Source organism: Papio anubis, chromosome 4 (genome assembly GCF_008728515.1).
Source record: "Papio anubis isolate 15944 chromosome 4, Panubis1.0, whole genome shotgun sequence".
NCBI lineage: Eukaryota > Metazoa > Chordata > Mammalia > Primates > Cercopithecidae > Papio > Papio anubis.
The window spans coordinates 127,536,627-127,555,439 of NC_044979.1; the positions used below are offsets into that span (position 1 = coordinate 127,536,627).

Here is an 18,813-nt window from a genome sequence, read left to right on the forward strand (position 1 = left end):
AAGCTCCTCCCCCCAGGTTCACGCCATTCTCCTGCCTCTGCCTCCGGAGTAGAGGCCCGCCACCACGCCTGGCTAATTTTCTTGTATTTTTAGTAGAGACGGGGTTTCACCGTGTTAGCCAGGTTGGTCTCGATCTTCTGACCTTGTGATCCGCCCGCCTTGGCCTCCCAAAGTGCTGGGATTACAGGCTTGAGCCACTGCGCCCAGGCAACATCCCTGAATCTTTTGCAAATAAAGCAAAAGTAAATAGCACAGAAACTTGGAATTTAGAACTACACAACAAATTCCATTACAGTGAGATACACATTTGTCTACATTTGTTTTATGTTTCATACTCTTCTTTTGTTTTGGTTTGGTTTTTGGAGACAAGGTCTCGCTCTGTTACCCAGGCTGGAGTGCAGTGGTGCAATCATAGCTCACTGCAACATTGAACTGCTGGGCCAAAAAAAATTCCCAGAGATGCATCCTACTAATCACACGTTTGGGAAATTCTGCCTCTGACCCATCTAGCAATAAATGCACATGCACACGTGCACTCAAGATTCAAAATAGGCTACTTTTTAAATACAGCTGCAGGCCGGGTGCAGTGACTCATGCCTGTAATCCCAGCACTTTGGGAGGCCAAGGTGGGTGGATTACCTGAGGTCAGCAGTTCAAAACCAGCCTAGCCAACTGGTGAAACCCCGTCTCTACTAAAAATACAAAAATTAGCCAGGGGTGATCGCACGTGCCTATAATCACAGCTACTCAGGAAGCTGAGGCAGGGGAATTGCTTGAACCTGGGAGGCAGAGGTTGCAGTGAGCTGAGATGGCGCAACTAGGTGACAGAGTGAGATCTGTCTCAAAATAAATAAATAAATATATAATAAAAAATAAAGCTTCAACCTTTAAACTGAACATATCCCTTCTCAATCCACATCTTTGAAAGTGGAGGAGAAAAATAGCATTCTGGATATTCTTATGGAAATGGAAATATTCATTCACTTTCATTCATTCATTCATTACACAACATTCACTATCAAGGCAAGATGTAAATAAGACTCAGCCATAATTCTCAAGGACAGGATAGTCAAATGAGGGAGAGAAACAATAGACCCAGACATGGTAGCTGGCAGCTGTAGTCCCAGCTATGTGGAGGATGAGGTGGGAGGATCACTTGATCCCAGGAGTTTGAGGCCAGTCTTGACAACATAACGAGACCCTATCTCAAAAACAAAAAATGATGAAGGTAAGATAAAGTGTTATCAATTTAATACTAAGAAAGAGACTCTGGTTGGACACAACTTGCACTCACATACAAAAAGTGTAGGGCAACAATCCAATCTAAAAGTACACCAAAGCTGGCGACAGTGGCTCATGCCCGTAATCTTAGCACTTCAGGAGGCCAAGGTGGGCTTATGACTTGAGCCTAGGAGTTCGAGACCAGCCTGGACAACATGGTGAAACCTCATCTCTACAAATAATAGCAAAATTAGCTGGGTGTGGTGCCATGCACCTGCTGTTCCAGCTACACTGGAGGCTGAGGCAGGAGGATCACTTGAGCCCAAGATGTTGAGGCTACAGTGAGCCATGATCACTGTACTCCAGCCTAAGCAACGGAGTGAGATCCTGTCTCAAATAAATAAATAAATAAATATGCAGTAAACTATACTGAAAACCCATTATGTAAAAATCCAACTCAGTGACTTCCACATGCAACCAAGATGGAGAAACAGAGACCACACTGGCTTTTCCCACTGAAACCACCGAAGTAACAGACAAAATACACAAAAGAACATTTCTGAAGACACTGGCTATTAGGCTACAAAGCACAGTGATCCCTAAGAGACACAAAGAAATGAGGTGAGGCTACCACGTTGAGAGGGTTCCCAGGCTGCACGGTAGGAAATGAGAGCCCAGGGGATGCTGGTGGACTCCCTGAGCTGAGCAGATAGTGATGAGGATGCAAGGAGATCGAGGCAGCTATTAGGTGGGTGCAAAAATCACAATTACTTTTGCAACAACCTTATAGAATTCATAGGACCGAGGAGCTTAGAGAAGAAAGCTGCACAGAGAGAGAACTCCAGAGATCTGCAGAGGGTCCCATTCAAGCAGTGAGCTGGATACTGATCACATCATCAGAGTGAAAAAATGACTCCAGCCTGGAGAAAGGACCCACCCCAAAGGATCAAAGGTGACAGTGCCTGGACTCTTGCACGGCCAGGGAGAGCCTCTGTCACTATTAGCCAAAGGACACACAGACACAGTCATTCTAAACAAAACATCAGCAATCAAATTCAACAATACATTTAAAAGATGGATAGGTGGAGTTTATCCCCATCTGCAGAAACTGACTGGTTCCAAAATTCACATGGAAATACAAAGGACCTAAAACAATCAAAACAACTTTTTAAGAAAATTATTAATATTGTATATTCGAAACTTGCTGAGAGTAGATTTTAGGTGCTCTTACCACACACACACACACATAACTGTGTGAGCTGATGGATGTGTTAATTTGCTTGACTATAGTATTAAATATTTATTTCACTATGTGTGTATCAAAATATCATGTTATAGTACACCTTAAATATAGAAAATTTAAAAATACAAAGTTGGAGGACCAGCATTACCTGATTACAAGACTTATTATAAAACTAATCAAGGCAGTGTGGTATTGCTGCAAATACAAACACAGAAATGGACAGAATACAGAGTCCAAAAACATACCTAGACATATATGGACAATACATTTTTTATAAAGGCACAAGCAATTTGTGCTGGAACAACTGGATATCTGTATGTAAAAACTTAAAAATACACTTTGAACCATAGTATGCATCATATACAAAAATAGATCATAGTTATAAATGTAAAGCCTAAAGCTACAACACTTATAAAACATAAAACGATGCTGGGCATGGTGGCTCACACCTGAAATCCCATCACTTTAGGAGGCCAGAAAGGTTGAATCACCTGAGGTCAGTGATTTGAGACCAGCATGGCCAACCTGGAGAAACAAAAATTAGCTGGGCATCATGGCGCACGCCTGTAATCCCAGCTACTTGGGAGGCTGAGGCATAAGAATCACTTGAACCCAGGAGTGGAGGTTGCAGTGAGCCAAGATCACGCCACTGCACTGTCCTCTGGGTGATACAGTGAGACTCCATCTCAAAAAATAATAACAAAACAAAACATAAAATAACACCTCCATGACAAGGAGTTAGGCAAGATTTTTAGATATGATACCAAAAGCGCGATCCATAAAAGAATGAATATAAAAATTTAACATTTGTGCTTTCTGAAGGGCACTATTAAGAGAATGAGAAGACAAGGCACACATTAGGAGAAAATATTTGTGAGTCATCTATCTGATAAGGTACTTGGTCCTAGAATACATAACTCTCAAAACTCAGTAACAAAAAAAGAAAAACTAAAAAAAGAAAATGGGCAATGATTTGAACAGAAATTTCCTGAAGAAGCTATACAGCTGACAATTAAACACACAAAATTACAAACAATGTCATTAGTCACCTGGGACATGAAATTTGAACTTCAAAGAGATTTCATTACATACATTAAAATGCTAAAATGTAAATGTATAGACAAAGATTCAGAGTAACTGGAACTTGCCTAGATGGCTGGTGGGAATATAAAATGGAAAAAACAGTTTCTTAAAAAGTAAACAAAGGCTGGGCACAATGGTTCGGGTCTGTAATCCCAGCACTTTGGAAAGCCAAGGAGAGAGAATCACTTGAGGCCAGGAGTTTGAGAACAGCCAGGGCAACACAGAGAGACTCTGTCTCTACAAAAAAATTCAAAAAAAAAAAGCATTTAGCCAGGCATGGTCGTGCACAGCTCTAGTCCCAGCTACTGGAGAGGCTGAGGTGGGAGAATCACTTGAGCTGCAGGGAGCTATGGTCACACCACTGTACTCCAGCCTGAGTGACATAACAAAACCTTCTCTCTTAAAAAAAAAAAAGTTAAATAATACTTACTAAAAGATCTAGCCATGCCACTCCTAGATATCTAGGTGTTTACCTAGGGAAAAAGAAAGCATATGTCTATGCAAAGATTATTTAGTACATGACAGTTTCATTGGAAATAGCCACAATCTGAAAAAAATACACATGCCCCTCAACAAGAGAATGGGTAAACAAACTGTGGTATATTCATATAATGGAAGGGAAGGGAAGGGAAGAAGATAAATGAGGGGGACTAATACCATCTTATAATTAACATAAAGCGGCAATGATTTGATATGGATACAATGTTGAAACAGAATAGACATCTCAGAAGATGTCTTTGTGCATGTAACAATTGAGAGCCCAATTAAAGAGGATTACAAATGAGGTGGAAAGGTAGCATTACCCAACCAATGGTGCTGAACTACCTAAAACAAGTGGAAATGGTCAAATTAGAAACTCAATTCCCAAGCATAAAAAAAGTCACATGCTAAAAATTGAAATTAATTTCTAAATAAAACCCCCAAAAATTATATCTGAATATTTTTTCAGATACTGAATGAGAGAAAACTTTGTAAGTTTAAATACTCCATAAAAAATGTAAAACCTGCCCATCCCATCCAAAAAATTATCAATATTCAAAGGTAAGAAATGAGTTTATGAAAAGCATATTAATAATAAATATTAAAGACAAAGATAATTCCTTCACAACATTAAAAATACAGGCAAATCAACAATTGAATTAATCAACTGATAAATGGTTTTTAACAGATAAACAGAACTTCAAATTTTACAAAATGCAAATGCAAATAAATGACATTTGGAAAAATATTCGATCTCATTACCAATCAGGAAAATAAAAACTAAAACAAAATGTAATTGTAATCTATCAAATTAGCAAGGTTTTAAAAATTATAATATCTATTCATTGTGGAAGAGGATAAGGTGACACAAAGATTTTATACATTGCTGGTGAAAGTATAAACCCAACAGAAAGTAGTTTGACAAAATATATGAAAAGTCCTTTAAGGCCAGGTGTGGTGACTCACACCTGTAATCCCAACGCTTTGGAAGCACTTGAACCCAGGAGCTCAAGAACAACCTGGGCAATGTAGCAAGACCCTATCACTATGAAAAAAAAATTAAATTAGCCAGGCATGGTGGCATGCACCTGTAGTCCCAGCTACTTAGGAGGCTGAGGCAGAAGGGTCGCTTGAGTTCAAGGTTACAATGAGCTATGAGCCATCATACCACTGCATCCCAGCCTGGGCAACAGAGTGAGACCCTATCTGTAAAAAACAATAAAAGAAAAAGTCCTTTAAAAGGCCATACTTTTTTGCCTAAAAGTTCCACATGAGACTTTTTAATCTGATATATAAAGATGTTCATGGCCGGGTGCAGTGGCTCATGCCTGTAATCCCAGTATTTTGGGAGGCCGAGGCAGGGGGAGCAGATCACCTGAGGTCGGGAGTTTGAGACCAGCCTGACCAACATGGAGAAGCCCCGTCTCTACTAAAAATACAAAAATTAGCTGGGTGTGGTAGTGCATGCCTGTAATCCCAGCTACTCAGGAGGCTGAGGCAGGAGAATCGCTTGAACCTGAGAGGCGGAGGCTGCAGTGAGCTGAGATCGCGCCACAGCACTCCAGGCTAGGCAACAAGGGCAAAACACCATCTCAAAAAAAAAAAAAAAGTTCATCACATCATTATTTATAATAAAAATTCGAAAGCAACCTACCACATATCTGCCTACAGCAACATGAGAATGTGACTTATGGTAAAATCATTGAATGAACTGAATGAATCACTGAATGAACATACAACAACTAAAATTGTTATAAGGTGTTTAATAATATGGGGAAATGTTTCCATTAAAATGTTAATGGAGCATATAGGACACAAGTGTTCATATATGAGTATGATCTTAAAGATGTAAAAATGTGGCTGGGTGCGGTGGCTCAAGCCTGTAATCCCAGCACTTTGGGAGGCCGAGGCGGGTGGATCACGAGGTCAGGAGATCGAGACCATCCTGGCTAACATGGTGAAACCCTGTCTCTACTAAAAATACAAAAAACTAGCCGGGCGTGGTGGCGGGCGCCTGTAGTCCCAGCTACTCGGAGGCTGAGGCTGGAGAATGGCGTGAACCCGGGAGGTGAAGCTTGCAGTGAGCCGAGATCAGGCCACTGCACTCCAGCCTGGGCCACACAGCGAGACTCCGTCTCAAAAAAAAAAAAGATGTAAAAATGTTTACAGGAAAAAAGAAGCAAAATATTGTTATTCTCATGCTTTAGAATTGTAATAAATTTATTTTATTTCCATTTTCCCCCCAATTGATCACAATTAACTTGCTAATTATATACAACAGAGGTGGCTGGGTGCAGTGGCTCACACCTGCAATCCTACACTCCTTACACTTTTGGAGGCCGAGGCGGGCAGATCACCTGAGGTCAGGAGTTTGAGACCAGCCTGTCAACGTGATGAAACCCCGTCTCTGCTAAAAATATTTTTAAAATTAGCCCAGCACGGTGGTGCACGCCTGTAATCCCAGCTACTTAGGAGGTTGAGGCAGAATAATCGCTTGAACCCAGGAGGTGAAGGTTGCAGCAAGCCGAGATCCCACCACTGCACCCCCAGCCTGGATGACAGAGTGAGACTCCATCTCAAAAAAAAACCCAAAATAATAATAATACAACAGAGTCTCTTTTTACTGACACCAGCGACTGATAGTCTCCATCTCTGTAACACACAGTGACAGCAGATGCCCCGGGCATGCTGGGGGCTCACAAGTGGTAAGCACCCTTCATCTAGTGGGTCTGCCCATTTCTGCTCCCGCCAGTTGAATTGTATACCTGTCAACAGTTATTGTTTTGTTCCCAAATCTCTTCATGCCAGCTGTGCTTGTTGCATAATTATATTAATTTACACAAATTGATGACATTATGAGTGAGAAAAGAAAGCCAGTTACTAATGTTTCAATAAAACCAAATTGAATATTTTGTAAAGATTTAAAATGCTAGAAAAAAGGAAGGTAGACAGTTAAATGTTGGCAAGATTTGGGAAAAGAAAAGATCTGGCAAAATTCATAAAATATAGAAGGCTTCAGCTTATCACACCAAAACTTTGCCTTCTCAAAGTCTAGGATACAATGTCCAACGAACCTCTCAACATTTTTAGGAACTGTGAAATGACATATCCCTTTCCTAAGGAAAGTTACATTTGAGTTAAAAAATGAGCCAAGCTACTTTGGATAACGAGATGGAGGTCCCTCAGAGAAATGAATTTCAGAGTCTATTCCAAAGTGCTAGGTCAGACATGAGGGGCTATGCTTAGAAGGGGCAGAAGAAACCTCTTCTGTAGTAGATGGGGGTATTTATGGGAGTCAGCTATGGACAGCTATTGGGTGTGAGAAAAAAGACAAAGGGTATTAGCTTGTAAAAGCACGAGAATCAACCTAATTACTAATAAACTGGATGACATGGAAACACCAGAAGAGAGGCAGATTTTATGCTTAAAAAAATATAAAAATTGTACTACCAGCCAACAGAATGAAATATATTCACCCAGATCCAGCTCACCAAAGAAACATTGCACATCTCTACTAAAAATACAAAAATTAGCCAGGCATGGTGGCAGGTACCTGTAATCTCAACTACTCGGGAAGCTGAGACAGGAGAATCGCTTGAATCCGGGAGGCAGAGAATGCAGTGAACCGAGATCATGCCACTGCACTCCAGCCTAGGCAACAAAGTGAGACACCATCTCAAAAAGAATATAACTGTGTTTGTTACTACTGAACTGTACACTTAAAAATGGTAAAGACAATAAATTATATATGTATACATTACCTCAATTTTTTTTTCTTTATTTTATTTTATTTTATTTATTTATTTATTATTATTATTATACTTTAAGTTCTGGGGTACATGTGCATAACGTGCAGGTTTGTTACATATGTATACTTGTGCCATGTTGGTGTGCTGCACCCATCAACTCGTCAGCACCCATCAACTCGTCATTTACATCAGGTATAACTCCCAATGCAATGCCTCCCCCCTCCCCCCTCCCCTTGATAGGCCCCGGTGTGGGATGTTCCCCTTCCCGAGTCCAAGTGATCTCATTGTTCAGTTTTTTTTCTTTTTGAGATGGAGTCTCACACCATCACCTATGTTGGAGTGCAGTGGTGCAATCTCGGCTCACTGCAACCTCCACCTCCCCGGTTCAAGCAATTCTCTTGCCTCAGTCTCTTGAGTAGCTGGGATTATAGGCATGCGCCACTATGCCCTGCTAATTTTTGTATTCTCTGAAGAGACAGGGTTTCACCATGTTGGCCAGGCTGGTCTTGAACTCCTGACCTCAGGTGATCCACCCGCCTCAGCCTCCCGAAGTGCTGGGATTACAGGCATAAGCCACCGCACCCAGGAAATATATTACCTCATTTTTTCTTTAAAGTCTTTTAAGAAATCTACTAGAGGCCAGGAATTTATCAGACATCGCATGTGAATAAACGAATTTAATCATCACAACAGCCTTATGACAGCTTAACATTTTTACAGATGCAGATATGGGAACCAGGGGTGATATCTGCTAAGATCTTGAAGAAGTAGTTCACAGGTATGAAGACTTTAAAGCTTTTGTCATGAGAAAATGACTAGAAAGTACTTCAAAACAAAGGTGTTGCACCATGCACAGTGGCTCACACCTGTAGTCCCAGCTACTTGGGAGGCTGAGGTGGGAGGATCGCTTGAGCCTAGGAGGCCAAGGCTGTATTGAGCTATGATTGTGCCAGTGCACTCCAGCCTGGGTGACAGAGCAAGACCTCATCTTTATAAATAAATAAATAAATAAATAAAAATACATACATAAATAAAATATATCATTAAGAAAATGAAAAAGAGTCCGGGAGCAGTGGTTCACACCTGTAATCCCAGTGCTTTGGGAGGCTGAGGCAGGAGGATCGCTTGAGCCCAGGGGTTGCAGTCCTCAGTGAGCTATGACTGCACCACTGCAGTCTGGGCAGCAGAGCAAGACCTCATGAAAGGAAAGAAGGAAGGAAGGAAGGAAGGGAGGGACGGAGGGAGGGAAAGAAAGAAAGAAAGCAGGGCATCAACCATCTCAATGGTTCCTCAGAATCACCCACTGAGCTTTTGAAAAAAAAAAAAAAAGTGCATTTCCAAGCCACGTCCCACCTCATATCTACAAAATGTGAACCTCCAGCTTGAAAAATCTGGAGATTAGTACTTCTTCCAAAGTCCACCAAGTAAATATGTAGCTCCACCAGGCATGGTAAGCCCTAGCCTGCTGTATGCCCTTATCTTTGGTAAGTGTTCAAGCTACAGGCACGGTGTGTGTCCAAGTGAAGAATGAATTTTTTTTTTTTTTTTTTTTTTGACGGAGTTTTGTTCTTGTTGCCCAGGCTGGAGTGCAATGGTGCAATCTTGGCTCACCACAACCTCTGCCTCCCAAGTTTAAGCGATTCTCCTGTCTCAGCCTCCTGAGTAGCTGGGATTACAGGCACGTGCCACCATGCCCAGTTAATTTTGTATTTTTAGTAGAGACGGGGTTTCTCCATGTTGGATAGGCTGGTCTTGAACTCCCGACCTCAGGTGATCCGCCTGCCTTGGTCTCTCAAAGTGCTGGGATTACAGGCTTGAGCCACTGTGCCCAGCCAAGAATGAAATTTTTAAGTTTTCTCACTCCAGGAAAAGTGAGGAACATTGATTTGTGTCCTCTGTTATAAGACCATAACTCAGACAAGCCACCAACTACCCACTCTACTTAATTAGAATAAAAGAAGTCTGCAGTATTTATTTAAATCTCCAGAGAATGAAGCACTCTGTAGGTTTGCAGGGTGTGTTATTTATAGAAGTACCAAATTCGGCCAGGCGTGGTGGCTCACACTTGTAATCCCAGCACTTTGGGAGGCTGAGGCGGGCTAATTGCTTGAGCCCAGCAGTTGGGGACCAGCCTGGGCAACATGGTGAAACCCCATCTCTACTAAAAATACAAAAATTAGCCAGGCATGATGGTGCACATCCATGGTCCCAGCTATTGTGGCAGCTGAGGCACAAGAATCGCTTGAGCCTGGGAGGTTGGGGGTGCAGTGAGCCAAAATCATGCCACTGCACTCCAGCCTGGGCAACAGAGTGAGGCCCTGTCTCCAAAAAAAAAAAAAAAAAGAAGAAGAAACAGGCTCTATTAAATGTGTTCTTGTCTCTGCTGCTAAAAGACCTGGAACAGCACGATGTAAGAAACTGTGGTGCTAGGGTTCATAGACTGGATATGATGATTAATGTTGGATAACTGTCACCCATGGGGAAGGAGTCATCAAATACCAGCCACCTTTGCATTTCCAATATAAATAAATGCAGTGCTCAGTGGTTTATGACAACTGTCAGAAACCTGGATGAAAGACACCTGAAATTCTTGGCCAACCTAACACCCACTGCAACAGTCAGGCTGTTATCACAGTCTGCCCATGGCATATAAATCCAAGACTTTCCCAAAAAATTCATTACCCACTTTTATATATAAAATCTTTAGTATGGTGCTGGGTACTTTAAGAGCGAGCTTAATAAATGTTAGCTACTGCTATATTTATTACTGTTAGTATGGCTATCATCATCAAAACCAGTTTATCAAGCACAAGGATACTGACCTCATGTTCCAATTGGTTGTTGCTGTACAACAAACTACCCAAAAAGTTAATGGCTTAAAACAATGACTGCATTTATTTTACTCATGGATCTGAAATTTGAGTGGCTTGGGGTGGGAACAGCCTGTCTCTGCCCAACTTGGTATCAGCTGGGGAGGCTGGAAAGATGGGGTCTGCGGCATCCAAAGGCTTGCTCACTCATGCATCTGGCTCCTGCGCTGAACAGACACAAACAGCTGGAAGCTGGAACAGCCAGGGGTCCTTGGGCATCGCTCTCTCTCTCTCTTTCTCTCTCTGTCTCCACATGGTCCCTCCAGTATGGGGGCTTCAGGGCAGTTGGATTTCTTTTGATTCTCTTTTATAAATAGTGTTCAGAATAGGTGAACCCATAGAGACAGAAGGTAGATTAGTGGTTGCCAGGGGCTAGGGCATGACTGTTCATGGGGATGGGGTTTGTTTGAAGGTGTAGAAAATGTCTTGGGATGAGACAGAGGTGATGACTGCAATGTGTACTGAGGCCAACAAATGCCATGGAGATTCTGCACTTCAAAATCATGAGTTTTATGTGATATAGAACCACCTCAGTAAGACACAAAAATCCATCCATTTCATTTAACACATATGATTTGAGGACCAATACATTATATACTGAGTACTGGGGTTGATGCAAAGGAGGAAATTATGGACGTAGTTATCCCAAAACAAACTGACATGGAAAGTCCTCCAAATCATAAGTGAATGAAAACAAATCTGTGGCAGCGTTGCTGGGCTCATTCTCTATTGAGAAAAAGTCTTAGTAATTTAGAAATATGTCTGGATCAGAAGGTTGTCTTCTTTGTGCTCCCATGGACCTATGCTTTTTGTCCTACCTTTTTAGGGAGACAGAGTCTTGCTCTATTGACCAGGCTGGAGTGTGGCGGTAGGATCACAGCTCACTGCAGCCTTAAACTCCTGGGCTCAAGCAATCTTTGTGCCTTGGCCCTGCAAGTAGCTGGGATTACAGACGCAGACCCCTATGCCAGGCCTGGTCCTATGATTTCCTGGGGATGCATATAACTGCTTATTGTTTTGAATAGCCATCTCTCTTTCTCTCCCCATATAGCTCTGAGGGAAACAATATGGTTTATTACATGACTTCAAATTATAGCTTCCAGCAGTTATTAGCACACAACAGATTTTGGGTAAGTATTTCTTGAATAAATAAATGGTGATTTCCTTCCTATACTTCTCCAGGTTGGGCTTTTGAGTCTAGGGATAAAAACTTACGATAGCTTTGACTCTTCCCCCTTTCACCCACATAATAACAATCCTCATGATAAAATAGATAGTCCCCATTTATTGAGCTGAAATTTTGCCAGCCATGGTGCTGGAGTCTCACTTTGTAAAGTCAGGACATGATACCACTGACCTGTTCTCATGAACTTGGTTTTAGAGACCAAGGTATTGAGACTAAGATCAGAAAAGTAACAACCACGATGTCCCATGAGGGAGGTTTGTGGTGAGCCATGAGCACCTCTCGATTCAAAGTTACCCAGCTACCTAGGCCTTCTAGGGAAACCATAGTGTCCTCAAATGACTGTCTCCCTACAGATTCCAGGAGCCGGCCACATTGGCCCTCTGTGTAGCTCAGCAATTGCTTGAAACAGCTTGGCAGGTGCTCCAATTTACTTCTGGTGTCAGGTAGAAACAGACTAAAGTCTTCTGGGATGTAGATTCATAGCTTCTCTGAAGTCATAGAGGTCCTGAAATACCATTCCATCTGCCCCAGGTTTTGTCAGTGGAAAGACCACCAAAGGTGGATCAAGCACAATGGCCACTTACAGCAGAGGTGGGCCTCCAAAATCCTTCTGCCCTTGGTCCTTAAAGGTAATTTGGACTTACAGAGACAATATCTGTGGAGCTGAACTCATCGCTAGAGTAGAACACTGCATGGGAAGTGCTTGTAGTCAGGTTCTCCTAAAACCAGACCTAATAGAATTTTTGTGTGTGTTTATATACACACACACACAAATATTTATATATCTGTACAATAAAATATTCCTTATATAATAAAAATTGTTTATATAATTGCAATTTATAGTGGTATATATGGTAAATAAATGCATATTTACGTATTTGCAGTTTATTTTTAAAATAACACATATATCTATATATTTATAAAATAAATGAATAATGTATATATTTATAAAATGAATAAATAACATATTTATAAAACAAATAAATAATGGCTGGGGCGGTGGCCCCAGCCTGTAATCCCAACACTTTGGGAGGCCGAGGTGGACAGATCATGAGGTGAAGAGATCGAGACCACCATGGCCAACATGGTGAAACTCCGGCTCTACTAAAAATACAAAAATTAGCTGGGCGTGGTGGGGTGGGCACCTGTGAGTCCCAGTCGCTCAGGAGAGAGCTAAGGAGGCAGGAGGGAGTACTTAGATCTGGGAGGTGGAGGTTGCAGTGAGCCGAGATCATGCCACTACACTCCAATCCGGCAACAGAGTGAAAGTCCATCTCAAAAAATTAATTAATTAAAGTATGTATTTATAAAATATATATATATAAAATATAAATTGACCTATGCCATAATGGAGGCTTGGTAGGCAAAGGTAGAGGTAAGAGGATGGATTAAAGGTACAAAAAAATAGTTAAGAAAGAACAAATAAGACCTAGAATTTGCCATTACAACAGGGGGACTGTAGTCCATAATCATTCAATTGCACATTCTAAAATAATGAAGAGTCTCCTTGGATTGTTTGTAACACAAAGGATATGGCTTACCTGAGGGGGTGGTTCACCCACATTTTCCGCGATGTATTGATGATTCTGCATGCCTATATTGAAGTATCTCATGTACCCCATAAACATACATACCTACTATGTACCCACAATGAGTAAAATTAATTTTTTAATAATAGGCTAAGTCCACGATCTGCTGTTGCAAGCTGACAGGCTTCGGAAAGCAGGGGTGCCGTTCAGTCTGAGTTCAAAGGCTCCAGGATCTTTGTGACCCAGGGCAGGAGAAGGTGGATGTCTCAGCTGCAAGGAGGAATGAAAGACAGAATTGGCTTTTCGGCTCCTGCTTTTTGCTCTTGTTGGGCCCTCAGTGGACTGGATGATGCCTACTCACATTGGTGAGACACGATCTTCTTGACTCAGTCTCCTGATTCAAATGCTAATCTCTCCCAGAAACACCCTCATAGACACACCCAGATGATGAAGTTTTACCTGCCATCTGGGCATCCCTTCCTTAGTCAGAGTTGACACATAAACAGCCCTTGAGAAGTCCAGGTGGCTCCCTGGGTTCCTGCAAAAGCAATGAACCACTCCAGACCTTGGTTACCTTTCTTATAAAATGATACAGTTGAATAAATGATCCTTGGGGTACCTCCCCAGGCCGGGTGCAGGGGGCTCACGCCCTGTAATCCCAACATTTTGTGGGGCAGGTGGGCAAGATCACTGAGGTCAGGAGTTCAAGACCAGCCCTGGACAACATGGTGAAACCCCATATCTCTACTAAATACAAAACTTACCTGGGTGCAGTGGCCTTGAGCCTGTAATCCCAGTTATTCAGGAAGCTGAGGCACAAGAATCACTTGAACCTAGAAGGTGGAAGCTGCAGTGAGCCGAGATAGTATCACTGCACCCCAGCCAACAAAAAAGAAAGAAGAAGTGGGGCAGCTGGAGTTTTACAAGGTGGTTGAGCAGCAGTGGGGAGGGAGTAATTCAGTTGGAGGAAGTTAATTCATATAGAGCTTACCACTTGAGCACTCTTTTTCACATCTTATATATTGCATTGAGTGCCTACTATGTGACAGGCACTAAGCCAGGTCCTAGTTTTTCTTCTTTCAAGGTCACTGTCAGCCATTCCAACAATGTCCTCATCAGCATCTTACAACCTCTGTCCTTCCCGTGTTCTAACCTTCAATCATAGAATTCATCCAGCAAATATTTGTTAGGACACCCTATAACTTGCCTTCCAGCCCTGTGTGCTAGGTTAGAGGAGACACACATGCATACACAAGCTATGCTTCCAGCAAATTAAATAATAGGATAGAATTAAAATTTAAATATACTCTGAAAGAGACACAAAGATATTTTAATATCTAAAATATCTAATAAGAAGGAAGGAAACCATTATAAAAAATTTTAGATCATGCTTCTCTCCTCTTAGATAGACAGAGATCTTTCTACAAGCATAAAATCAAAGGAAGAAAGAATAGTAAAACATAATGGTCCAACCCTCACCGTTTTTAAAAAGTACACACACACACACCTACCATACAATAATGACAGATGTCTTTCAGGAACAGTTTGATGCTGTGAGTTTGTAACTGGGTAGAGGAGCTCTTTGCTAGAAACTGAAGGATGATGGACAAAACATCAAAAAGAAAACTGAAAGACAGATTGGGGCTCATAACCATCTCATCTATTGGACACAGCAGGAACCAAAGCTAAAAACCAGGGCTTTCTGGAGCCTGGATCTGGAATCAGGTTTATCTGAGATAAACCATGGCTCTGTTTGCAGATAGAGGCTGAAGAGAGGCTGAACGTGCTGAAGAGAGAGGAGGCTGGAAAAGTGCTACAAAAATCCTAAGAAAATATTTTTAGGTGCATATATGCCCTATGCTGAGGACTTTCTCTTCTAGAATATATAGCAGAACTCTTACAACAATAAAACGCAATCAGTGAAACATAATGAGATACAATCTCACACCAGTCAAGAATGGCTATGGTTAAAAGTCAAAAAAATAACAAATGCTGGAGAGATTGTGAGAAAAAGAGAGCGATGTTACATTGGTCAGGAGTGTAAAATTAGTTCAACCATTGTGAAAGACAGTGGTGATTACAGGGCCTAAAGACGAGAAAATACCACTTGTTAACATTCCCACTACTGGGTATATGCCCAAAAGCAATAGGAATCCATTCTGTTATAAGGCATGCACCTTATGCAAAAAGTGTAATTCAAATGGATTAAGGCTTAAAAAGTTAGACCTAAAACCAGAAAAGTCTAGAAAGAAAACCTAAATGATACCATTCAGGACATAGGCATGGGCAGAGTCTAAAACACCAAAGCAATGGCAACAAAGAAACCAAAATTGACTAAAATGGGATCTGAGTAAACTAAAGAGCTTCTGCACAGCAAAGAGAAACTACCATCAGAGTGAACAAACAACCTACAGAATGGGAGAAAATTTTTTGCAATCTACTCATCGACAAAGAGGCTAATATCAGGAGAATCTACAAAGAACTCAAACAAGTTTAAGAAAAACAACCCCATTATAGCAGTGGGTGAAGGATATGGTAAAACAACTTCTCAAAAGAGGAGCATTTATGCAGCCAACAGACACAAAGAAAAATGCTCATCATCACTGGCCATCAGAGAGAAGTAAAATCAAAACCCGCGAAGTGCAAAATACTCACACCAGTTAGAATGGCGATCATTAAATGTCAGGAAACAAGTGCTGGAGAGGGATGGCAGAAACACAGGAACACTTTTACACTGTTGGTGGGACAGTAAAGCTAAGTTCAACCATTGTGGAGAACAGTGTGGCGGTCCTCAAGGGATCTAGAACTATGAGAAATACCGAGGCTGTTGAAACCATCCATTTTGGGTATGTACTTAAAGGGATTCATAAATCATGCTGCTATAAAAAGGCATATGCACGTATGCTTATTAGGCACTATTCTAATAGCAAGACTTGGAACCAACCCAGCTGTAACAATGATAAGTTGGATTAAAAAGAAAATAATGGCACATATACACCATGGAATACTATGCAGCCATAAAAGGATAGTTCGTGTCCTTTTGTAGGGACATGGATGTAAGCAAAACCATCATTATCAACAAAACTATGCAAGGACGAAAAACCAAACACCACATGTTCTCTGGGTGGGAACTGAACAATGAGAACACTTGGACACAGGAAGGGAACATCACATGTGGCCTGCTGTGGGGTGGGGAGGGTGGAGGGATAGCATTTAGAGATATACCTAATGTAAATGATGAGTCAATGGGTGCAGCACACCAACATGGCACATGTATGCATAATGTAACAAACCGCACGTTATTGCACATACCTAGAACTTAAAAGGTATAATTAAAAAAACAAGATCCAGCATTAGGTAACAACCAAGAACCTTACATTGAAGGACGTGGTGGTAGATAAAGAAAGCGATAGTAAAAGGTTAAGGAAGAGATATACAAAAGATAAATGAATCTAAGGAAAGCAAAAGTATAACTTTTAACACTAAGTGAAATAAAATTTATTTTAATGGAAAAAAAAAGACGCATGCAGGCATGTGCTCATTTAGCCACTATTCTTGCTTACAGAGATGGAATCAACCCAGCATACATCAATGATAGACTAGATGAAGAAATGGTACATATACACATGGAATACACCATGCAATACATAAAAGAACAAGATCATGTCCTTTGCGGGGACATGGATGGACCACAGAGGTCATTATCTTAGCAAACTAACACAGTATCAGAAACCAAATACACTATTCTCACTTATAAATGGGGCTAAAGTAGACACCTTCGACACATGAGAAACAACACACACTGGGGCCTGAGAGTGGAGAGTAGGAGGAGGGGATCAAGAAAAACAACTAATGGGTACTAGGCTTAAAATCTGGGTGACCTGTAATCTACTCAACAAATATCCATGGAACAAGTTTATCGTCACAAATCTCCACATGTACCCCTGAATTAAGATTAAGTTAAAAAAAAAAGGCCCCCTAAAATAGGTAAAGAATTTGAGTAGACATTTCTTAAAACGAGACAGCCCTGGCAGCCAGTGAGAGTATGACAAGGTGCTCCACATCATTAGTCATTAGGGAAACACAAATCAAAAGCACATTGAGATACCACTTCATACCCACTAAGATAACTATAATGAAAAAAAAAAAAAAGGATGGACAACAACAAGTGTTGGCAAGGACGTGGAAAAATGGAATCCTCATGCGTTGCCTGTGGAAATGTAAAATGGTGCAGCTACTGTAAAAAACCAATTTTTCTCACAGTTTCTTTATCCATTACCCATGTGACGGGCATTTGGGCTGGTTCCACGGTTTTGCAATTGCGAATTTGCAGCTGACCTCTCGCGGCAGCCTCGCAGGAACCCGCTGCGAAATAACCTTGGCAGTCACATGGCAGCCAGATAGAAGAACTAAATTCTGGTGCTCTACAACACTGTAGGGTGAATACAGCTAACAATAATTTACTATATCTTCTCAAATAGCTAGCAAAGAGGATTTTTAATGTACCCAACACAAACACGGCCTGCGGGAGCACATGTGGGCTCGTGGAGATCTGAAGATTTGCAAGAGAATAGAGGCCACCGCGTCCCTGGGTATTTGGTGCCCGCGGCTTGGCCGAGTGGGTTCGGTAGCCCGGACCTCGGGAAGTGCTAGGCGGGTCCCGCCGGCAGTCCTGGCGCGCCAGGTGGGGGGTGGGGTGGAATTCAAACGTTTCCTTACAACAAGGACAGGGGGGCGGGAAGGGATGCTACGCAGGGGAGTTCCGAGCAGGATCGAGACCCCCACCTTTCATCCCCAAGTCCAACTCACCCCGCGGACGATCACACTCTCCCCAGGGTCATGCTCCCTTCCCCCCATCAGCCCCACGAATCGGGAGCGTCCCCATTTCCAGGTCCCCCGCGCTCCGCCCGCTACCTTGAGGCTCTTCAGGCGGTCCTTTAGGGTCTCCAGCGAACGGCTGAACTATTCTACGACGCATCCGGGGTTCCGCGCCAAAGTCGCCCATAGTGTCCTTGCCCGTGGCCCTCCGCGCCGCGCGCCTTGCCGCTCGCCAGGCCCTGGCAGCGCGGCAGCTCGCCCGTGAGCTCGTGGATGGCCTCGCGCTGCGAGCCCAGTGTCTCTTTCAGCGGTTCGACCGGCTCGCGCAGCTGCAGGACCTCGGCCCGCAGCTCCTCCTCGGGAATCAGCGCGCGCGCTGCATGGGCATCGCTGGCAGCGGGCAGCCGGCGCGCACCGCCTCCGGGGGCAGCGAGGTGTACACTAAGCGGCTGCTCCGCGCCGGGCTCTCTTGCGCCCCCGCGGCCACCGCGAGCGCCAAGCAGGCGGCCAGCAGCAGCATCCCGACGCTGACGCCGCGCTCAGCTCCGCATCGGAGGGCGGGCGCCTTTGGGGCTGGCAGTAGCCAGGAAGGCCTCTGGAGTACCGAGTGCACCGCGGCGGCGCCTGCAGTCCG

General features: G+C 42.7%; 1 long non-coding RNA gene across 1 annotated transcript in view; it reads right to left on the reverse strand.

The window, feature by feature from the left end:
• LOC116274415 overlaps window positions 1-18,813 on the reverse strand; it is a 63,838-nt gene extending 45,025 nt beyond the window's left edge. The window contains exon 1 of the long non-coding RNA XR_004183023.1: window positions 18,276-18,813. This is a non-coding gene — a long non-coding RNA (uncharacterized LOC116274415). The remainder of the gene's footprint in view (window positions 1-18,275) is intronic.